This window comes from Erythrolamprus reginae, chromosome Z, assembly GCF_031021105.1.
Source record: "Erythrolamprus reginae isolate rEryReg1 chromosome Z, rEryReg1.hap1, whole genome shotgun sequence".
Taxonomy (NCBI): Eukaryota; Metazoa; Chordata; class Lepidosauria; order Squamata; family Dipsadidae; genus Erythrolamprus; species Erythrolamprus reginae.
In genome coordinates this window covers 81,734,801-81,760,354 of record NC_091963.1, presented here as the reverse complement: position 1 = coordinate 81,760,354, position 25,554 = coordinate 81,734,801, and the positions used below count along the sequence as shown (strand labels likewise).

General features: G+C 38.2%; 1 protein-coding gene across 1 annotated transcript in view; it reads right to left on the bottom strand.

Annotated features, from left to right (window-relative positions):
• LOC139153842 (transmembrane channel-like protein 2) overlaps window positions 1-25,554 on the bottom strand; it is a 590,027-nt gene that overhangs the window by 468,649 nt on the left and 95,824 nt on the right. The window lies entirely within an intron of this gene.

Sequence of the window (25,554 nt, the reverse complement as noted above, 5' to 3'; positions counted from 1 at the left end):
ATAATTACTTATTATTGCAAGACAATATGGAGGAACAAGTGAAAGGATGCATGGTTGCCTGGGCCCAGAATTTCGGCTATACGATTAATTTAATAGAATGGGAAAAAATTTGGACAGTAAATTACAAGATGACATTAGCAACAGCATATAAAGAGAATCAAATTAAAATGTTCTACCGATGGCACCTACCCCCAGCTAGACTGTCTAGAATGTTTTCCAACTTATCCTTGGTATGTTGGAAATGTAAAGTTAAACCCAGAACCTACTATCATCTATGGTGGACTTGTACCTATGCCAAAAAATTCTGGAAATAAATCAAATATCTTTTAGACCAAGTCATAACAAATAATGTAATACTTAAAACAGAATTGTTCCTTTTAGGCATATTTAGACAGAAATTTACACGAGAGGAAAGATATCTTAGCTTACAGATTTTAACAGCAGCTAGAATTACATATGTCCAGACTTGAAAGCAGGGGGGGGGGGAACCCTCTATTTTAACAACTATTTCTAAAATTATGGAATGTGCGGAGATGACTAAAATAACTATGGAAATTCAAAATAAAAAAGAATCAGATTTCTACAAGATATGGGAGAAATGGTATCAATGGATCGCAGCAAAAAATATCTATCAATTACTGCCAAAAAACAATAAAGTTTCCCCTCTTCTACAGTTCTAAATGAAATTACAAATTACTAATGGAATACGACTAAAAACTGAGTACAAATAGACAGACTCTTGCAACATATTTTTTATTTATTCTCTAATTACTTGAAACACCAATCAATCTACAACCTTATATGATAAATACGACTTATGGACCTAATTTCATCCTCAATCATTTTACTTTCTAACATATACACCCACTACTTCATCATACCCCAATGTCGCATTTCCTGAAAACGTCTGCTACTTTGCAGACTTATCCCATCCTTTTCCTTATCCCCAATTTCCCCCATCAATATTTCCTCCCCCTTCTCCCTTCTTTCTTTTTCTTTTTTTCCTTTCTTTTTCTTTATTTCTTCTTTTGTCCTACTTCGTTTCCTACTCTATAGATTTACTACTCTATTTTATATTATGCACATGTATTTTATATTTTCTGTTATGTATTGTAATTGTGGTCATAACATAATGATATTGGTTACCTTATGTATACTCAGGAATGTTTTACTACTATGTAATGCTTTCTTTCCCCCTTTCTCTTATTTCCCAGTCTTTTCTACTTAAATTTAATAAACTTTATTTTAAAAAAATGAAAAGAAAAAATGGGGTAGATTATAATACATGTAGATGGATAAACAGTTGGCTGACCAACTGCACCCAACAAGTTGTCTTCAACAGCTCTAAATCCACATGGAAGGAGTTAGGCAGTGGGATACCAGAGGGTTCAGTCCTGGGCCCTGTGCTCTTCAACATTTTTATTAATGACCTAGATGAGGGAATAGAGGTGGAACTAATCAAATTTGCAGACTACATCAAGCTGGCAGGGGTAGCCAACACCCTAGAGGATAGGCTCAAACTACAGAAGGACCTAGATAGATTAACACTGTGGGCTCAAACTAACAAAATGATGTTCAACATCGAGAAAAGTAAAGTCCTTCACCTAGGTAAAAAAATCCTCTAGATATGCATGCAGACTGTGAGGAACTTCACTTAGCAGCAGTGACTGTGCAAGAGATGTCAGAGTCTAGGTGGATAACCAACTGAGCCAGCAGTGTGCAGCAGCAGGTAAAAAAGCCAACACAATCTTAAGCTGCATCAACAGGGGGGATACACTCCAAGACTAAGGAGGTATTAATACCATTCTATAATGCCCTAGTCAGACTTCACCTGGAGTATTGCATTCAATTCTGGTCACCACACTTCAAAGGAGACATAGAAACTCTGGAAAAGGTACAGAAAAGAGCAACCAAAATGATAAGGGGACTAGAAGCCAAGACATAAGAGAGGTTGCAGGAACTGGGCATGGATGAAAAGTGAAAAGAAGGGCTGGGGGGGGGGGACATGATAGCAGTATACAAGAGCCGGGGTGGTGTAGCAGGTAAAGTGCTGTACTGCAGGCCACTGAAGCTGACTGTAGATCTGTAGGTTAGCGGTTCAAATCTCATCACCGGCTCAAGGTTGACTCAGCCTTCCATCTTTCCAAGGTGGGTAAAATGAGGACCCGGATTGTGGGGGCAATGTGCTGTTGCTAACATGTTGTAAGCCGCCCTGAGTCTAAGGAGAAGGGCGGCATAAAAAATTGAATGAATGAATGAATGAATGAATGAATGAATGAATAAATAAATAAATAAATAAATAATACAGGTACTTAAGGGGTTGCCACAGAGAGGAGGTGGTCACTCTATTTTCCAGGGCACTAGTGGGCCAGATGAGGAACAACGGATGGAAGCTGACCAAGGAGAGATTCAATCCGGAAATAAGGAAGAACTTCCTGATGATCAGAGTGATCAATCAGTGGAATGGCCTGCCAGCAGAGACTGTGAATGCCCCAACTCTCACAAGAGGAGATTGGACTGCCATCTGGCTGGGGAGGTGAAGGGTTTCCTGCTTAAGCAGGTGGTTGGACTTGATGACCTACAAGGTCCCTTTCAACTCAAATAAATAAACAAACAAACAAGCAAACAAATAAGTGAGTGAATTAATGAACGAACAAACAAACAAACAAACAAACAAAAACAAACAAATAAATAAATAAGGTGTCAGGTTTCCAAGTAACAAACCCAAAGCAATCAAAACCCTGAATGACCCAGGGTTTTCCCCACCAAAGTCCCCACCTGACTCTGAATGACCAGGGTTTTCCCCACCAAAATCAAAACCCAAATTTTTGTTTCCAGGTCACATGTCCTTCACATGGTCCAATTAGTCACAGTCCTAACTCTGACTGACTTTTGTCCATATCTCTCCAGCACTGGTAGAGCTTCCTTGGTTACCATGGGAAAGAATGTTATTTTGGCTACACATCCCCCAGCTATCTCTATCTCTCCCCTCATGTTCCCACAGCTTCACCCACCTTTGTTGTGGCAGCCCTGAAATGCTTCCAAAATGGCTTCAGGGCTGACATCCCCCCCCAGCTCAGTTGTAGCTTCAAAGAGGGAGTATTCCAGTGAAGGGCTACCAAATTTTTTGCTACCACACTGGGTATGGCTTATGCATTTTCTTTCAACATCTTTCAGCGCAAATTGGGTGTTCTGGGATGGAGCACCATTTTCGCTACCCCATTACGTCATCCCCCCTGTCCAGGCAGTAGCCCACCCCTGGGATATCTATTCCAGTGAACTAGATATTACAAGTGTTCCCAATGCATGCACACAAGTCTAAGATTTTTTTCATTTTGTAATGGGTCTTTCCTTGTACTGTAATGAGTTTCGGAGCTGCCTGGTCAATGGTCTTAGCTGAGAGCATACAGCCAGTTTAACAGCCTGCTATGGAACACTGGATGCACTTTCCCTAGCAAGCATGGGAGTCTGAGATGAATAGTGGCAGGGTTTATCACTTTCACTATTGGGAATGGCCCTATGAACTTTGGAGCCAGTTTTTTATTTGGTAATTTCAGTTTTAGATACTTTGGGTGAGGGGTAATTTTTTCTCTCTCTCCACATAACAAGATATAAAAAACAATATGCCTTCTATTTTTGGTATACAGTGTTCCCTCGATTTTCGTGGGGGATGCGTTCCGAGACCGCCCGCAAAAGTCGAATTTCCGCGAAGTAGAGATGCGGAAGTAAATACACTATGTTTGGCTATGAACAGTATCACAAACCTTCCCTTAACAATTTAAACCCCTAAATTACAATTTCCCATTCCCTTAGCAACCATTTAGATTATTACTCACCATGTTTATTTATTAAAGTTTATTTTAAAAAATATTTATTAAAGGCAGACAAAAGTTTGGCAATGACATATGACGTCATCAGGCAGGAAAAACCGTGGTATAGGAGAAAAACCCACAAAGTATTTTTTAATTAATATTTTTGAAAAACCGCGGTATAGACTTTTCGTGAAGTTCGAACCCGCGAAAATCGAGGGAACACTGTAATTTATTTATTTATTTATTTATTATTTATATTTGTATGCCGCCCCTCTCCGCATAATAAAATATTCTTGAATTACTAAGTCTTATATTCAATTTACGAATTTCTTAAAACCCATCTATTTAATTCCAACAACAATCATCTCCCCTTATTCCAATCTTTCTAATTTTGTCATTCAGATAAGCCCAATTAATGTTCTTTTAAATATTAATAAAAACAATATCTTTAATATCATAAAATCTGAGCCATGGTTCCCTTCCCTCTTAATTCATATTTCATTTACTGGCAAAGAATTTTTTTATTTTTCACTCTGATCACAAATACAAAATCAAATACCATCAATCTTGAACTACATTACAATGAATCATTTTTAAAATTTCAGTATTCATAATCCATCCAATGCTGCATCCTTTATGAAACATCTGGACATCTGGACCAAAAATAATTACTCAAATTTGTTATATGACATTAAAAAGCTGTTAGCTAATACACTTTTTAGGCTGTTCCTAATCTTAATCACATCTAATTAATTAGGTCAAACTGCTTCAATTTTCTCCATATCTCCTTAATATCAATTTTTGTGTATTTTTCTTAAACTTACTTTTATAATAATTGCCCTTTAAATGAAAAATAAAACAAGAAAAAAGAGCAAAAATTTCCAATCACATAGAATAGTTCTTAATTTGTGTCTAACCCTTACAGAAAAAAAGAAAAAATTGTATCAATTTCAAGGAGAAAAAATCCAAATAATGTGTCACATATATAGCCATGAACCAAATGAACAAAGCCAATTGATAATAATATCTTTTGATAGGTAAATAAAGAAATAGAAAAGGATTTCAAAAGGAAAAAAGAGGAAAGGAGAGAGAGAAAAAGAGAAAAACAAAGAAAAGAGAAAAGAGAAAGAGAAAAAAATATCTTTCTACTTTTTCTTTCATACATTCCTTATAGAGCCCATTAAAGTCATCATGCCCTGTGGGATTTTATGGTTCAAAAGTCAACCCATAAAATCCTCCAACCCTACTCTAATTCATATCACTGCAGACTCAGTGAAATGATAAACTCATCATTTCCTTCTCCATTTATATCACTGTAAATCCAGTAGAATCATCATACTCTACTCTAATTATATTGCTGCATACCCAGTGGAATCATCGTGCCCTACTCTAATTGTATCACTGTAAACCCAGTGGAACCATCATGCCCTAATCTAAAAAAAAAGTCACTGCAAACCCAGTGGAATCATCATGCCCTATTTCTATTAAAAAATTACTCTGAACTCAGTAAGATCCTCCTGCCTAGTCCCTTTTATAGAACAATAAACCCATTAAAGACCTCAGATCTTATTCTAGTTTAAACCACTGTAATCCTAATAAAAACATTGTTCTCTCTCTAAATCAAAATAGTAATTAACAAATCATAATCCACATATCTTGCTTAAATTCTGTACTTAAATTCTATAGTTAATAATTTACACTATCATTATTTCCTTTTCTTTAAAAAATAAAAATCCTCTAATATAATTGTCATTATTTTCTATTTCCATAATTCTATACCATAATTCATTCATGTGTAATTTCCATAATCTGTGCTTATCCTTGATAAAACTTCTTAGCTATAAAATTCATTCTCATTATTATTTTTTCTTTCTCTTCCTCTCCTCCAGCCCTCTCCTGCTTATATTTAAAACAATAAAAAATTTAATCATCCCAAATAAGCATAACCATTTTCAATATTCTACTATTTCTGCCACATGAATTCCAGCGGCTGATTAGGTCCCACAGAATTGGCCTTCTCCAGGTCCCATTGATTAAAAAATGTCCTCTGGTGGGTGTTGTGTTTGGGCTTGGGCCAGCCGTTGCTCCCACAGATGGGAGAGATGCGGCACAAAGTGAGTGTGAAAGCCTGGCTGACAGCCAGGAAGCCGTGGCAGACAGCCAGGAGGATGAGGCCACTGGTTTGCAGGACTCAGCAGACAGCCCAGGGGATTTGGCATGCAGTCACTCAGACAGTCTTTCGTCCTTGGATTCCTCTGCAGACCAATTCATAGACATGCGTAGCCGAAGAGGTATGCAAAGGAGGGATCAATTGAAGGATTATTACAGGTCATCAGAGTAGCACCTGGGCTGGGTGTGGTTCTTATACTGAGGGCTGGGTGTGGTTCCCTTAATGAGGGCTAAAAGGTATAAAAGGGAACAGAGGCACAAGGCAAACTATGGCTGTTTATCTGTATTATTTTGTGGTTCCTGCTCTGAAGTTTCTGTTCCGTGCCTTTGGATTTCAACCCAGCTTTTTCAGGCATGTGGGAGGTGAAACCTCTGGGACTTGCTGTTTGCTCCAAAGATTCAAAGGACTCCTGAAACGTTTCTGCTCCTTGCAGGTTGTCTTTGTTTGCTTTTTCCTGTGTTTTGTATGTGGCTGAAGTAAGCCTTGCACTATCATTGTTTCCTGACACTAAGGACTGTTTTGATTAACCCTTTTTTGTTTGTTTAATACAAGTTTGCTGATTAGAAGAGCATGTGTGTGTTTGATTTCTTTTCCTTGGACTGTTACGCATTGCCTGAGCCCAGTCAGGCAGAACAGAATAAACAGCCACCTATCAAACACACCGCATTCCAGTTTGGGGTGGTTTGTTTTGGCTTGTTCCTTCATCTTCTCTGCTGCTATTTTTTGTTCTCTTTCTGCCTTTTGGAAGTACCATGGCTGAAGGGATGGCAGAAATGCAGGCTGTTTTTGAAGCTTTGCGTTTGGAGATACACACTCTCAATCAAAAGGTGGGGTCATTGCAGGACCAGGTGAATGTGTTGTCCCAGCAGGCGGCCCCACCCCAGGTGCACCCTGTGGCTCCTCCTCCAGTGCCTCAACTGAGGAGGCAATGTTTTGTAGCCATACCCGAAAAGTTTTGGGGCGATCAAAGACTGTTCCCGGCTTTCCTCAGCCAGGTGCAATTGTTCATCAATGCCCAGAGGGTTCGTTTTCCTGGCGATGAGGACAAAGTGGCATTTCTGTGCAGCCTCTTGGCCGGTCCCGCTGCTTCGTGGGTGTCTTCTTTGTTGGACCGAGATGACCCTCTCCTGCAGCGGTATGACGTGTTCTGAGCACACCTGAGACAGCAATTTTCGGATCCGGTGAGGGAACAGACGGCCATGAGAGCGCTCAAGCAGCTGAGACAAGGCTCGCGCCCCCTGGTGGAGTACCTCAATGACTTTTGTATGTTAAGACTCCGGAGGAGAGGGCTCGCCGTCGTGCTGCCAGACTGTGTTTCTACTACGAAGAGTTGGGGCATTTTGCCAATGTTTGCCAGAACAACCGGCGGAGAACGGTTGCTGCTGCTGTCCCGGTTCCTCCCAGCTCCCCTGCAGTCACCCCGGGTACTGTTGACCGGCGTCCGGATTGCTGCACAATCTTCCCAGGTGACTCCAAAAATAAAATTAAACTCCCTCTTTGAAATGATGATTAAAATGCAAGATTCAATAGATAGAAATTTTGAATCTTTGAGGGGAACAATAGGAGTAATAGAATAGAATAGAATAGAATTTTTATTGGCCAAGTGTGATTGGACACACAAGGAATTTGTCTTGGTGCATATGCTCTCAGCGTACATAAAATAAAATATACATTTGTCAAGAATCATATGGTACAACACTTAATGATTGTCAAAGGGGTCAAATAAGCAATGAAGAAGCAATATTAATAAAAATCTTAGGATATAAGCAACAAGTTACAGTCATACAGTCAACATGGGAGGAAATGGGTGAAAGGAATGATGAGAAAAACTAGTAGAATAGAAGTGCAGATTTAGTAGAAAGTCTGACAGTGTTGAGGGAATTATTTGTTTAGTAGAGTGATGGCGTTCGGAAAAAAACTGTTCTTGTGTCTAGTTGTCTTGGTGTGCAGTGCTCTGTAGCGACGTTTTGAGGGTAGGAGTTGAAACAATTTGTGTCCAGGATGTGAGGGGTCAGTAAATATTTTCCCCGCCTTCTTTTTGACTCGTGCAGTATACAGGTCCTTAATGGAAGGCAGGTTGGCAGCAATTGTTTTTTCTGCAGTTCTGATTATCCTCTGAAGTCTGTGTCGATCCTGTTGGGTTGCAGCACCAAACCAGACAGTTATAGAGGTGCAGATGACAGACTCAATGATTCCTCTGTAGAACTGTATCAGCAGCTCCTTGGGCACTGACTGACTGAGATATGGTTTCATGGACTGGCAAAATTAATCACTTGAAAAGCCTGAGGATACATTGGAGAATTTTACCAGAAACAGGTTCGAGACACATCTTGGCAATATGGATTAAGGAATATGGAAATGGAAAATATGGATGGCAGCAGTATCTTAGGAAGAAGATTGAAACTATGATAAAATTATAAATTTATAAGAATAAACTTATGTAAAATGATGTATTGGTGTAAGGGAATTAAATGAGGAACTTTAATTTTAATTGGAATTTATTATAAGGAAATTATATTGGGAAAAAGAATGAATTTAGACTAGGAGACAGGAATGGTTAGATGGAAGGGGAATTAATTAAATTAAAATATGTTAATTGAGTTATATGTGTAATAATGTTTAATTTTTTGTGGGTAAATATTGGAACAATGAAATAATAATAATAATAATAATAATAATAATAATAATAATAATAATAATAATAATAATAATAATAATAATAATAAATTTATTAGACTTGTATGCCGCCCTTCTCCGAAGACTCGGGGCAACTCACAACAGCAATAAAACAATACAATACAAATTTAATGGTTAAAAGTATAACTAAAAATTCACTATCTTAAAAAACAATCAATACTGCACAGTCATAACCACACATAACTCTTAATGGTCAGAGAAGGGGATACATTAGTTACCCCATAGCTGGTGATATAGATAAGTCTTCAGGGTCTTGCGGGAAGGCGAGGAGGGTGGGGGCAGTTCGAATCTCTGGGGCAGTTGATTCCAGAGGGCTGGGGCCACCACAGAGAAGGCTCTTCCATTAAACCCCTCTATTCTGCCTGACTGGGCTCAGGCAATGCGTAACAGTCCAAGGAAAAGAAATCAAACACACACATGCTCTTCTAATCAGCAAACTTGTATTAAACAAACAAAAAAGGGTTAATCAAAACAGTCCTTAGTGTCAGGAAACAATGATAGTGCAAGGCTTACTTCAGCCGCATACAAAACACAGGAAAAAGCAAACAAAGACAACCTGCAAGGAGCAGAAACATTTCAGGAGTCCTTTGAATCTTTGGAGCAAACAGCAAGTCCCAGAGGTTTCACCTCCCACATGCCTGAAAAAGCTGGGTTGAAATCCAAAGGCACGGAACAGAAACTTCAGAGCAGGAACCACAAAATAATACAGATAAACAGCCACAGTTTGCCTTGTGCCTCTGTTCCCTTTTATACCTTTTAGCCCTCATTAAGGGAACCACACCCAGCCCTCAGTATAAGAACCACACCCAGCCCAGGTGCTACTCTGATGACCTGTAATAATCCTTCAATTGATCCCTCCTTTGCATAGCTCTTCGGCTATGCATGTCTATGAATTGGTCTGCAGAGGAATCTAAGGACGAAAGACTGTCTGAGTGACTGCATGCCAAATCCCCTGGGCTGTCTGCTGAGTCCTGCGAACCAGTGGCCTCATCCTCCTGGCTGTCTGCCATGTCTTCCTGGCTGTCAGCCAGGCTTTCACACTCACTTTGTGCCGCATCTCTCCCATCTGTGGGAGCAACGGCTGGCCCAAGCCCAAACACAATACCATCCCCTCCGGAAGACCCCTCCCTGGGCTCCCCAACAATGGCCGTGGCTTCTGGGGGAATTGAGCGTGGAAGTCCTGGAGAAGCGCAGGAGCATCCACCAAAGCAGCCTCCACCCATGAACAATTGTCCAGATCACCGTCCACCCATTGCACCAGGTAATGTAAACAGTCCTGCACCCATCGAGAATCCCGAATGGCCTGGGCCGTGGCATCAGGGAGATGATCACGGACACAGGGTGCAGGCAACACAGGAACAGGGGGACGAAGTGGGCAGTCAGGACGAACAGGAACCAAGAGGGATCGATGAAAGACAGGATGGACCTGCAAATTCGCCAGCAAGGTGAGACGGTAGGCCACCGGATTGATCACACGCTCGATCAGAAATGGGCCCAAGAAATGTGGGTCCAATTTCCGGCGTGGCAGTTCCGAGGCGATGTGCTTGGTGGAGAGCCATACGCGATCCCCCACAGCCAGGTGGGGTACATCTCTCTGGGACTGGTCAGCCGCTCTCTTGTAATCGTCCTTGGCCTTAATCAAATAGCGCTTCACCATTTCGTGCATGGCATGCAGCTCACTAAGGAAATCCTCCACTGCAGGCACTGGGGAATCAAGGAGGGTCAAAGGAAAAAACCGGGGGTGAAAACCATAATTCGCCTAAAAAGGCGTAATTCAGATAGATGAATGCCGAGAATTATTAAAGGCGAACTCCGCCACTGGGAGGAACCGAGACCAATCGGACTGTCGATCAGAAACAAAACAATGGAGGTACTGTTCTAAAATGCCTATTGTTTTCTCTGTGCCTCCATCCATCTGCGGGTGTTGGGTTGAAGCAAGACACACTTGTCCTTGCAATGCCCCCATCAGCTCCTTCCAAAACCGAGCTGTGAATTGCGGTCCCCGATCTGACACAGCCCGATCGGGGAGCCCATGGAGCCAGAAAATGTGTTGCACAAATAATTGGGCTGTGCAATGTACAAAATTATTGTACAAAATTGTGCAATGTACAAAATTATTTGTACATTGCAAGTACAAATAATTGGGCTGTGAGCTGCGTTGTGGGCACCTGGCGACAGGGTATAAAATGCACCATTTTGGTTAACATGTCTACCACCACCATCACCATTGTGAACCGAGAGGAGGAAGGCAAATGGATGACAAAAGCCATAGAGACCATGCCCCACGGCCTCGTGGGCGTTGGCATGGGCTGTAGTAGGCCTGGTGGGGCCCCAGTAGTGGCTTTGGCCATCCAACACCAGGCACAGGTGCCAACATATGACTGCACATCATCCTGGAGGTGCGGCTACCAAAAGGTCTGGGATACCAAATCCAACGTTTTAAACAGACCGAAGTGACCTGCCGCCGGATTGTCATGGCACTGGTTCATGATGACTCCACAAAGCGGACCAGCTGGAACATAGCACTGCCCCCTATACCGCAGGAGGGCATCCTCAACAATCCAGGGGGACCCCGGCCCTATGTCCCGCACCCGCTGCACCACATACCCATCCCCCTGTTGCACTTCATGCAGACGTTGGCGCAAATCCATGGGGACTTGGGTCACAGCAAAGGCAGCCAATGGCAGAATCATCTGTAGCGGGGCCGGGTCCTTCGGGTACGTGAATTCGGGTTTCCGGGACAACGCGTCCGCCTGGGGGTTCTGGGCACTGGGGGTGTATCAAATCCGGAACTGCAACCAAGCGAAAAAGAAAGACCAGCGTATCTGCCACTGGTTTAATTTGCGGGCTGTTTGTAAATATTCCAAATTGCGGTGATCCGTCCGGACTTCGACTTGATGTCGGACACCCTCAAGGTGATGCCGCCACATTTCAAAAGCCGCTTGACCACTAACAGCTCCTTCTCCCATATGGTATAGTTGCGCTCAGAAGACGTGAGCTTTTGGGAAAAATACGCGCACGGAAACAATGTGTCCTCTGGCAGGCGGGTTTGCAACAGCACGGCGCCAACTGCCACATCCGAAGCGTCCATCTCGACGACAAACGGTCGAGCGGGATCAGGATGCTGTAACAAGGGCTCCTGCATGAATGCGTCCTTGAGCAAGTCAAAAGCCCGCTGCTCCTCCTCACCCCAACAAAATGGGACGTGCTTTTGCAGTAAGCGAGTGAGGGGTGCAGTCAACATGGCAAAACAGGGTATAAAGGTACGGTAATAGTTGGCAAACCCCAACAACCGCTGTACATCCTTTAATTTTCGTGGGGGTTGCCAGGTCTTGAGTGCGGTCACTTTGCCTGGGTCCATGGAGATGCCACCTGGAGAGAGAATATGTCCCAGGAACTCTATCGTTGTCTGGAAGAACTGGCACTTCTCCAGTTTGGCATAGAGGCTTTGCTCTCTCAAGCGGTGCAGAACCCGGCGCAAATGGTTCAAGTGGCTGGCCTGGGTCGGGGAATACACAAGGATATCGTCCAAGTAGATAACAACAAATTGATCCAACATGTCCCGGAACACATTGTTCATGAGATGTTGGAAAATGGCTGGAGTGTTCGTTAGGCCAAAGGGCATCACCTTATACTCGAAATGTCCATAACGGGTGCCAAACGCCATTTTCCATTCATCTCCCGGCCGTATCCGCACCAGATTATAGGCACTGCGCAAGTCTATTTTGGAAAACACGGTGGCCGTTCGCAACCTGTCCCTCAGTTCCGGGATCAGCGGCAAGGGATACCGGTTGCACACCGTGATGGCATTCAGGCATCGGTAATCACAACAAAGATGAAGATCTCCCATTTTATTTTTTACAAAAAGGACAGGAGCTGACAAGGGCGAGGTTGATGGTCGGATGAAGCCCTTGGCGAGGTTTTTCTCAATGAACTCTTTGAGGGCCACGAGCTCCGGTTTGGACATCGAGTACAACCGTCCAGCCGGGAGCTTGGTGTCTGGAAACAAATCTATGGCACAGTCATAGGGTCTATGCGGCGGCATCCGATCTGCCTCTTTTTTGTTGAAAACGTCCATAAATTCAGCAAGGCACTTGGGTAACAGGGCTGCGGGAACTACAGGTCCTTGAGCCGCACACACATGTCTATGATGCTCCACGCACGGCAAACCCGGAAAGGTGACAAGGTTCTGGGGTCACACTACATGGGGATCATGAGCCCGTAGCCAGGACAACCCCAAAACAAGGGGGAAATGGAGACCCCTTGTAACATACAACTGGAGGGTCTTTTCGTGTGTTCCGATGCACATCTGCACCGGCAGAGTCCGGAAACAAATGGGGCCGGACAACAAAACCCTCCCATCAATAGTTTCCACAGTCAACAGAGGGTCCACAGGACAGAGGGGCAGGAAATGTCACTGTGCGAACATCTCATCCATGAAATTCGCGGTTGCCCCCGAATCCACGGTGCCAATAGCAGGAATAATCCCAGGGCATTGATCAAAAATCAGGTGAGCCGAAATCGTGAGGTAACGAAACAGTCCAGAGTCCTGAGCCATAGAATCTTGTGATGGTTGCATCCCAGCCTGACCTAATGTTGCCACCAAGCTGGGCTGCCCTCATTTCCCGACGGCACTGTTGGCTGTGAAACCAAGGGCATGGTATCTGCCATCGACGTATCCACAACGGGGATAGGAACACAGGTAGCCGTATCTGATGGGATAGACTCTGCAGGGCGTTGTTGAGCTGGTGTTGCTGGTTGATTAGTATTTCAATAGTAAAGATTCGTATGTAAGATATATAGGTATATGATATGTAAAATATGTCAGGTAGGAAAGTATGTAAAGTGATAATGTAAAAGTTGTTAGTATAAGAATATCAAAAATTTGTAAAACTTAAATCAGTATATTACTAATTCATTAAATATCAGTTCAAAATAGTCAAAATTATTAGTCTCTATTGCAATAATTTAATATAAACGTATGCCATATATAAACAAAATGTAAAGATAGTTATAGTTAAAGCAGAGTCAATTAATCAATTGTTACAATAGTTTACTAAATATTTAAGATTTTATATTCAAACTGTATAGTTATTTAAATAAGTAATTTCATTATCTCTATTTAAACTTAGTTAAAGTTGACAGTATCAAAATTTTATCTAAAATGAGTCTATGTTTATCACAATATAACTTAATTTATTTAAGTAAATAGATAAATTAGTTAAATTATATAAATACTTAAATATCCTTAATACTAAATACTCAAATATTTAATTTCTATAATTTCTAATTAATTATATTTCAAATTAAGAATATATTAGCAATATATGCAAGTCAAGAATTCAGTTCAATAAATTCATGTATCAGTTAACCAATAAACCAATATTTCAATAAATCAATATATCATATGGAATCTTATACTATCATGCATCCAGAAGATCTGATGGTCCGTTGTATATAGAAATTAGTTCAATCTTGTTGGTTTCCACTAATTTCCCAATAGGCATATATAAAGTTGAACAAAGTTTTATAGATGAGGAGGGTCAATGTTATATAGTTCAAAGCACTGTAATTTAGTCCTTGTAAATAATGTAGGTAGTAGTTTGTAAAGTTTGTAAAATATTAATATAATCAATCCTGGGTCCAAGCAAAACGTAACAAGTTGCAGTTCGAAGTTGTAATCATAAGTGTCCCAGAGTTTCCAACATAAAGAGCAGGGAGAATGAAACAGAAGAGAGAATAGAGAGGGTATCCAAATGTCCGAATGTCCAAATGCCAAAAGATCCGCAAATGTGAGATTGAAAAAACAAAAAAAATATTTCCAACAATTAATAAAGAGTTAATAGACAATGGAAAACAGTCGTAGATAAATGTAAAGTAAAAGAAGGAAGGGAAGGCAAAAAAAAGAGGTAAGTGGATGAAGGTATTCCGGTTGTTTTGTAACTATAAACTGCTTATTCCTTCCAAATTGATCAAGATGTTATTCCAAAGGCAAAAAAGGATTTCTTTTCTGGGATTAGAACCTTCTCTTACCTTCTAACACGTTCTTATAACTTTCTCCTTTGCAATTCTCAAAGAAAGTCCATAAAAGCGAGATGAAAACGAAGTGAAAGCGAAGCCAAGATCATGCAGAAATGTGGTGTTTTAATCCTTTGGTTAATTTCTGCAGAGTCACCATCACCATATTGCTGTCAGTAAGATTCAGATCGAAGTCATCGCCTCTTAGTCTTTTAAGATCTTAAAAAGAGTAGACGTAACAGTTCTCGCAAAAGGAATTACCCAATTTCCAAAAAAACATCCAGAGTCTTTCAAATAGCAATCCCAGAGTATACTTGTCATTTCCAAGGCTTCCTAAAATAGAGCAGAAGCGTCGTGTTTCCGGATCAGCGAAAAGGCCGATCTCTTCAGACAATGATTTGGGGGGTTTCCCCGCTCCCCACGGGGTCCACCGACTACCCCCGGGTGCGCTGGAGTTTCCCCTCAAAGACCTTGGGCTCTACGGGTCCGCGGTCGCCCGTTCAGGCTATTGTCGTTCTCGAAAAGCCGAATGGAACCCAGAGGACTGGGAAACACACAGCACCAACGCAACGTCACAACCAGACGTTGCATTTATATCTCTTATTCCGCAAAGAAAACAAAAGAAAAATATGCTCAATTACAAAAACTAAATACATCCCTACAACTCACCGAAAAAACATTACACAATGATCCCAAAAATAATGCAACTCTACTTGAAATAAAAACAATTAAACATGAAATAAATTTAATAACACAACAACAAATTACACAAAAAATAAAAACTGCAAAACAAACTCACTTCGAATCTGCTAATAAACCAGGCCGATGGCTAGCTCTTAAACTGGCTCACCAAAAGCTTGATAGGAATATAGATGCCCTAACAGACGCTTCTGGACATTTAAAAACAACCAATTCTGACAATAAACAAATAATTCAGGACTTCTAACAAAACCTTTACAATATTTCAACTGTAGATGGTGATCTACTATCGAAATATCTACAACAAAATGAACAAAAAAACACTAATAAATGACGATCAAAGATCTTCCTTAAATAAGTTAATCACCACCACAGAAATCGAAATTGCAATAGCAAAGCAAAAAAATAACAAAACTCCAGGTCCTGATGGAATTCCATCTGAATTTTACAAACAACATTTAGATATAATTACATCCATACTGCTAGACATCTACAACAATGCACTTACCAACGCAAAATTTCCTACTTCATGGTTTGAAGGCATATATAACGCTTATCCCCAAAGATACTCAAAATAAGCACCATTTAGAAAATTACAGACCCATAGCACTACTTAATACAGACTACAAAATATTTACATCAATAATTGCAGACCAATTAAAGAAAATATTAAACAACATTATTCATTCGGATCAAAATGGATTTCTCCCATTAAGAAACATAGCGACAAACACTAGAATAATACTGAACACTATCGAATACTATGACAAACATTACGACAAACCAGTCGCATTAATATTTATGGATTTAAAAAAGGCATTCGATAATCTTCAATGGCATTATTTCATAAATCAAATTGAGTATATGAACTTTGGCCCCAAATTTTACAATTTAATTAAAGCTATTTATAGAAACCAATCTGCTAGAATCCTTTTCAACAATGATATCACAGAAAAAATACCCATAACAAAAGGTGTACGTCAGGGATGCCCATTAGCTCCTCTTATCTTTATCCTAGTGATAGAAACATTTTTGAAAAGCTTAAGAAATAATACTCTAATCCAAGGCATTACCATTAAAAAGGAACAATATAAACTGCAGGCCTTTGCAGATGATATTGTATTTATAGCACAGGACCCAATACAAACTGCTCCCACTCTGTTTAATGAAATAGATAAATTTGGAGAAATATCTGGCCTAAAAATTAAAAAGACAAATACTCAAATTCTAACTAAAAACATGACAATGAAACAAGTAGTCCTATTGGAAAATTTAATTAACATAAAAGTCATTTAAAAAATTAAATATTTGGGCATATGGATGACCTCAAATTATAGCACTATAAAAAAAGACAACTATGATCAATTGCTCAAACAGGTTCAAAAAGATCTGTCTAGATGGTCTAAATTGAAACTATTCCTTGTGGGGAAAATATTTGCCATGAAATCTAATATTCTCCCAAGATTCCTATACCTTTTTCAAGTAGCCCCAACAAATCTAAACAAATCATTCTTCAATTCATTACACAAAGAAATTAGGAAATTTATCTGGGCCAAGAAAAAGGCCAGAATAACATTGAGAAATCTTCAGGACCACAGAACTAAAGGTGGCCTTGGACTCCCCAATTTTCATACATACTACCAGGCTACAATTCTAACAATGATAAGAGACTGGGTCATTCTTAAAAATACAAGACTCCTAACTTTAGAGGGCTTCGATCTTCTTGCTGGGTGGCATGCATTTTTAACAATGGATTACCAGAAAATACCTAAATACTTTAAAAACCATTATCTCCGAAAAACTTTAATAATAATTTGGTATTCGATTAAGAAAAATTACTACACCTCAATACCTAAATGGCTATCCCCAAATGAATTATTTATCTTTCCTAATCTTTTCTCCCATACCAAAATATTGGGATACCACCAATTATTAGACAAAAGTGATCTTCTCATACCAAAACAACAATTACAAGATAGAGGGATAAATATGGATTGGCTATTATATTTACAAATTAAATCAAAATACAAAGAACATAAAAAACAATTTGGATTCCAAAACGATAATGTAATAGACACAATCTTTTTTGGCCCGTTACCAAAAATGATCTCCAAATTATATAATTATTTATTAATGCAGGAAAATTGTGAAGAGCAAGTTAAAGGATGCATGATAGCCTGGGCTCAAAACTTTGGCCACACCATCAATTTAACCAAATGGAAGAAAACTTGGACAATAAATTGCAAGATGACTACAGCAATGTCCTACAAAGAATTAATTAAAAATGTTTTATCGATGGCATCTGCCCCCAGCAAGACTATCTAAAATGTTTCCCAATTTCCCCCTAATTGCTGGAAATGCAAAATAAAACCTGGAACATACTACCATGCATGGTGGACCTGCATATATGCAAAGAAATACTGGACAAGTATTAAAAACTTAATAGACCAAGTCATGTCAATCAATTTATCATTCAAACGTGAAATATATCTTCTTGGTATATTCAGGCAAAACCTTATGCACACACAAAAATATCTCATCTTACAAATTTTGACCGCAGCAAGAATTTCATTCGCCCTCTTTTGGAAACAAGAAAAAAACCCATCACTACTGGTAGTCATCACCAAAATTATGGAATGTGCGGAGATGTCCAAAATAGCAATGGAAATTCAAAACAAAAAAGACTCAGAATACTATAAAATATGGGATAATTGGTACAAATGGATTTTAGCAAAAAAATATCAAACCTTTATACTATGAAAGTATCTCATCTATCTCATCTTTCAACGTTCAAAATTGAATCAAAACTAATTTATAAAACAATTCCAAAACCAACTAAATTGTAATCCAATTCGAAAAAGATTTTATATCATATCTCTCTTTATTCTTCTTTAAATCAATAGATTATACACCATATAACATATTAACACAAATACTTACTAATTTTTATGTCAATTCTTATATTCTCTTTCTTTACATGCAAGAATACATTTACTATATTATACATATACACCCTCTATCATTTTTCTACATAAAGTTGTATCACCTAAAAACGTCTGTGCTATACGCAGATTCACCTCCCTCAATATTTTTTTTTCTCTTTCAAACTCTAAACTTCTTTAATTATATCACTTACTTAAATAAATTTCAAATCTTTCTAACTCCTTTGCTTTTACTTTCCTCTTTCATAAATCATCTTTATTTATCTTTTATCAACTAATATATATATCTATGTATATGTATTAGAAATTGGAATTTAATTGGAAATTAAATGTAAGATTTACAATATAATATATGATATAAATGGTAATCATAAGGATACTTTTTATTTACATAGTTTGAGAAATATAATATTGATACAAAGAATTTTATGTATTACTATGTATAATACTACCATCTTCCCAAACTCCTTGATTTTGTATCCTTTCCGCTTACCCTTTTTCTCTTTCTGTTTATGACTTCCCTTCCCCACCTTTTTTGTATTAATAAATAAACTATATTTTAAAAAATATATGAAAAAAGTCTTAATAATCCAAATAGAAATCCAAATTGGAAATATTTAAGGTTGCTTAAAGAAAAATCCAATCTTGGGCAATTTGCTGTAATTTTGAAGCTTTCGCTATTCATCCCATAGCCGAACAGCCAACTTCCATTTCCATTTCTGGCATTTTAATTTTCCCTTGTTTAAAAAATCAGGAAAAAAAAAATCAATTTTAAATCTCTTTTTGGCAATCTTTACTCACCAGCCCCTTGCTTAATCTCTCTTCATCTTGCCATCACTTAGAACCATCCTCTTTCCAAATCCCTGAATTGCGTTGTCTTCCGTGGCTAGTGTTGACTCAGGCATGGCAGCCTGGCCAACTTTGCACTGCCACTGGCGTGAGACTAGTCCGATACGTCTGGTGGGGTATGCCGACCCCAAATCAGACCCCCCGGTAGCGTCCCCTTCATCACCTCCCCTTCAGGGAGGATCGGGTCTGGTTCAAAAGAACCAGAACCCCTGGATGGCAGGGATTTGGAGTCCCCCACGGGAGAGGGGGAACTCCATGCTGCCACAGCCATTTGATCCTGTCGTATATTCTTCCTTGCTGCCTGAGGAATGTTCAGATTTGGAGGAGGAGGGTGATTTAGAGATTGTAAATTTACCTGGTTTAGAGGCAGATGGCAATGTTAGTGATAACCACGGAGTAATGACATAGACATGAGTTCGGATGAATCAAATGGGAGAGATGGCAGATGGATTGATCCCTGTTTTAGATGTTATCAGAGATGATTAGAAGAAAGAGAGAGGAGATATTAGAGTTAGGGAGTGAGGAATTAATTAATCAATTACCTAACATTTGGGTGTGAATGGAAAAAGAAGCTGATTCCATTCAATTTTATCATCCCAAGATGGACACATCCATGACACGCTCTGGAGAGGAAGCCAAGAAATGTTTGATTTATGACCTACTTTTATGGCTCCTGGCTAGCACTGATTAGCCCATAAATTTTAGAATGACTTGTGGAATGTTTTGATGTTATTTCTGAGATAATTAGCTTAACTACTAAAGAGAGAAAAGAGAAAGAAAAGTACTGCATGATAAGATGTATAAATGGGAGAAGAAGGGTAAATAAATAAGATGTTGTGTTTTTTTACAAATATATGCCTTTAGCAATCATTTATTCCAATTATTACCTGAATTAGCCAGAAACCAGAACAGAACCCGCCCCTTAGCCCCTTAATACATATTTCAAAGAAGACTAAAAACCATTGTAACACAAAAAACCAACCAAATAAAGCCTTATACAATTATTATTATTACTTATTATTATTTCATTGTTATATTTCATCAACTCTCTCTTAATGAATTAAACCAAGACACTAAAGATAACACAAACCTTATTTCATTAATTAATAATTTCATTGCTTTTAATCTTAATATAAATCATATTTATTAACCCCACTTAATGCGCTAAGCCAGAATTGTTAAACCTTAAACAATCAAATTAGTCACACCTGCTCAAATCACCTTAATATATTTCATTTATGTTTACGTATAAAATACATCTATTACTCCTACTAAATATAATTCCAAAAGCAACAACCACCAGAAAAAAGAAAGTGTTATAAAATATTTCAAATTCAATCAGCCTTTTTCAAAGCTCCCTTTTTCTTGTCTAAGTTCAATAATTTTCTTTCTCATTTTTATACCACTTTTTATTTTCACTTTCTTGTTCTTTTTCTTGTCCCTACTGCTCTTTGTACATATGATCTTTGCAAATCTCCTCCCTTTAATTTCTTTTCTGTTTGGGGTCAGCAAAATCCAATATCTTTGCTCACATCTTTTCCATCTTTTTTATTTTTTATTTTATTTTTTATTGATTTGTAATTTCAAGGCAAGACAAGGTTACATACAAAACACATAACATAAAAAAGGAGCCCAAGCTGCTCCATACTTTTCAGAAGTCTAAGAAGCTTAAGTACAAGTCTTATAGATCATATTTTAAAAGATAATACAAAGAGATACTAAAAGGAAGAAAAAAGTATAAACTATCACTAATTACTATTTACAAAAATTCACATAGTTTTGTACCATCTAATATACATTTACAATTATTTACAATAGCATTCTTTTATCCAGCCACTCATAGAATGTGTATTAAATTTTGTAATAGACAGATTCTTCTTGTCCCTTTAACCGCATTGTCATCATGTCCATTTCAGCACAATCAGTAATTTTATTTATTATTTCTTCTTCTCTTGGAATTTCAGAATCTTTCCATCTTTGAGCGTAGGCTACCCTGGCAGCTATTAAAATATGTATTAAATATTGGGTTTATTTTTTATACTTCTGAATAGGAATTCCTAATAAAAAGAATTCTGGTGTCTTTTCTATGTCCTCTTGTGCTATTTCTTTTAACCACTTCTCGATTAGGTTCCAATAGTATTTGACTTTAGGGCAGGTCCACCATTGATGATAATATGTGCCTATTTCCTTTTTGCACTTCCAGCAATTTGGTTGAAGATTCGGATACATTTTGGCAAGTCTTTGGCAAATGCCATCTATGGAACATTTTCATCTGGTTTTCTTTAAATGATGTGGACTCTGTTGTCTGCCAATTGTATGTCCATGAATTTTCCCATTTGTCCATATCTATTGAGTGCCCAAAGTTCCTACACCAACTAAAGATAGTATCTTTTACCATATTACTTTCTGTTTTGGACCTTATTATATACTTATATATTTTCCCGATCATTTTTTTCTTGATTTTTCATAATTATTTTATCAAAACTTGATTTCTCTTTCTGAAAAAGGTGGGTCTTTTTATCAGCTGAAAATCTTGCTTGAATCTGAGTGTATGTCCACCAGTCTATCTCCCTACCCTCATCATCATTTAGAGCTTATCTGGTTTTTAACTCTAACTGGAAATCTAAAAGATCTTTATATCTTAATACTTAAGTGCATTGTTTTAAAGTTTAGATGTCTTATTGCATGCATTGGTGAGATCCCATCTGGGACAGTTGAAACATGATCTTTCTTTATTTCTAACCAAACTTGTAATAAGGAATTTCTAATTATGTGGTTTTTAAAGTATTTATGTACTTTATATTTCTCATACCATACGAAGGCATGCCAACCCAGCATTAATTCCTGGCCTTCTAAACTTAAGACTCTGCTGTTTTCTAGGGTCTCTAATAATAATAATAATAATAATAATAATAATAATAATAATAATAATAATAATAATAATAATATGTTAGATTTGTATGCCGCCCCTCTCTGAAGACTTGGGCGGCTCACAACAGTAATAAGAAACAGTGTAACAATGGGACAAATCTAATAATAATAAATATATAAAAAACCCAACAATTAAAAAACATACAGCACATACATACTAAACATGAAATATAAAAAGCCTGAGGGAGATGTCTTAGTTCCCCCATGCCTGGCGATACAGGTGGGTCTTGAGTAACTTGCGAAAGACAAGGAGGGTGGGGGCCGTTCTAATCTCTGGGGGGAGTTGGTACCAGAGGGCCAGGGCCACCACAGAGAAGGCTCTTCCTGTGGGGCCCGCCAAACGACATTGTTTGGTCAACGGGGCCCAGAGAAGGCCAACTTATCGGCTGCTGGGATTCCTGCGGTAGAAGATGGTTCCAGAGGTATTCTGGTCCAATGCCATGTAGGGCTTTAAAGGTCATTACCAACACTTTGAATTGTGACCAGAAACTGATCGGCAGCCAGTGCAGACCATATCATAGCTGTGGCTTGATAATACAGATTCCAATTCAATAATCCAAACCCACCTCTTTCTTTTAAGTCTTCTAATACTTTTAATTTAATTCTTGGTTTTTTGCCTCGCCATATAAATTTTTTGATAATCTTGGTGAGTTCCATAAAAAAATTATTACCTAGATTGACTGGAATTACCTGAAATAGAAAGAGTATCTTTGGTAGAATGTTCATTTTTACTGTTGATATTCTGCCTAGGAGGGAAAGTTGAAGATTGTTCCAAATTTCTAAGTCTTTTTTAATTTTAGCTAGAATTTTAATATAATTGTCGTCTTTTAAAGAGGAGGCTTTAGATGTTATCCAGATCCCCAAGTATTTTATTTTCTTTGCTACCTTCATTTTAGTTAGGGTTTCTACATTATTTATCTGTTCCGTTGTCATGTTTTTGTTATCATGTGTGTTTTAGATTTGTTAATTTTGAACCCTGCTACATTACCAAATTCGTATATTACTTCCAATAATTTAGGGATCATGGTCAGGGGTTCTTCTGTGATACAAACAACATCATCAGCGAAGGCTTGGACTTTGTAAATTTCTTTTCTAGCCTTTAGACCAGTGGTTCTCAACATTGGGGTTGGGACCCCTTTGGGGAGTCGAATGACCATTTCACAAGGGTCGCCTAAGACCATGGGAAAAGACAAATTTTCAATGGTGTTAGCAACTAAAGCTTCTATTCTGGCATCTCAGAACATATTTTTACAATCCAACCAATCAGGTGTTTGCAGGGGGAGGGGTGTGCCTCTGACTTCTTGCTAATCTTTGGAGAGGGGCGGCATACAAATCTAAGTAATAAATAAATAAATAAATAATCAGCTTAAAGATCTGTTGGAAGAATTGGCGCTAAACCTATAGTTGGGGATCACCACAAGATGAGGAACTGTATTAAGGGGTCGCGCCATTAGAAAGGTTGAGAACCACTGCTTTAGATCTTTAATTTCACTATTCTCTCTTATTTTAATTAGCATCGTTTCAAGTATTAATATAAATAAAAGAGGGGAGAGGGGGCAACCCTGTCTAACTCCTTTCAATATTTTGAATTTTTCTGTTTTTTCTCCATTAATTATAATTTTTGCAATTTGTTTAGCATATATGGAGTCTATCAAATTACTGAATTTGGCCCCAAAATTCATCCTTGCTAGTTGTGCTTTTAGAAATCTCCAATTAACATTGTCAAAGGCTTTTTTAGCATCTAGAAAAATTAATGACATTTGTTTTTCAGGGTATTGTTCATAGTACTCTAATGTATTTATTATCGTCCTGGTATTATTTTTCATTTTGGTCTTCGTGAATGATAACATTTAGTATTTTTTAAGTCTCATTGAAAATATAGAAACAAATATTTTGTAATCAACACTAAGGTGGGATATTGGTCTATAATTTTCTATTTTTTCTTTTGTCGTTCCTGTTTTTGGAATTAGAGTTATCAAGGCTTCAGACAAGGATATTGAATAGAATAGAATTTTATTGGCCAAGTGTGATTGGACACACAAGGAATTTGTCTTGGTGCATATGCTCTCAACGTACATAAAATAAAATATACATTTGTCAAGAATCATGTGGTACAACACTTAATGATTGTCATAGGGGTCAAATAAGCAATGAAGAAGCAATATTAATAAAAATCTTAGGATATACGCAACAAGTTACAGTCATACAGTCAACATGGGAGGAAATGGGTGATAGGAATGATGAGGAAAACTAGTAGAATAGAAGTGCAGATTTAGTAGAAAGTCTGACAGTGTTGAGGGAATTATTTGTTTAGTAGAGTGATGGCGTTCGGGAAAAAACTGTTCTTGTGTCTAGTTGTCTTGGTGTGCAGTGCTCTGTAGCGACGTTTTGAGGGTAGGAGTTGAAACAATTTGTGTCCAGGATGTGAGGGGTCAGTAAATATTTTACCCGCCCTCTTTTTGACTCGTGCAGTATACAGGTCCTCAATGGAAGGCAGATTGGCAGCAATTGTTTTTTCTGCAATTCTGATTATCCTCTGAAGTCTGTGTCGGTCCTGTTGGGTTGCAGCACCAAACCAGACAGTTATAGAGGTGCAGATGACAGACTCAATGATTCCTCTATAGAACTGAATCAGCAGCTCCTTGGGCAGTTTGAGCTTCCTGAGCTGGCGCAGAAAGAACATTCTTTGTTGTGCTTTTTTGATGATGTTTTTGATGTTAGGTGACCATTTTAGGTCTTGAGATATGATAGAACCTAGAAATTTGAAGGTCTCTACAGTTGATACTGTGTTGTCTAGTATTGTGAGAGGTGGAAGGGTGGAAGGGTTTCTCTTAAAGTCTACCACCATTTCTACAGTTTTGAGTGTGTTCAGTTCTAGATTGTTCTGAGATTATTTTATTAAAAATCTCAAGCATGTTTACCGTAATGGAATTACAGTCTAATTTATAAAATTCTGCTGGAATTGCATCTGGGCCAGTTGCTTTGCTGTTTTTCTGTCTCTTTATTGTTTGTTGGAGTTCTGCCATTGTGATTTGGGAATTCAGTTTTTGCGATTGTTTGTCTGTTAAAGTAGGTAATTTTAGGGAGTCTAGAAAGTTTTTAACTTTTATTTCATTAACCTCTTTGTATTGGTATAACTGTTTATAAAATTCGAAAGCTATTACCTTCTTTTCCTCCATACTATATCTTTGTCTTCTAAATTATTAATTATTTATTATTTTTTTTGCTTCCTCAATTTATAGGCCAACCAACATCCAGGTTTGTTTGTATTTTCAAAATAGTCCTGTTTTGCCCTTTTAAATTTTTGTGCTGTTTCTTTTTGTTCAATTAAACTGATTTTGTGTTTTAGTAGATTCATTTTCTCTTTAATTTTATCATTAATCAGATTGTTTTGAAGCTCCCTTTCTGCCTCTTTTAATTTTTGTTCTATTTCTAA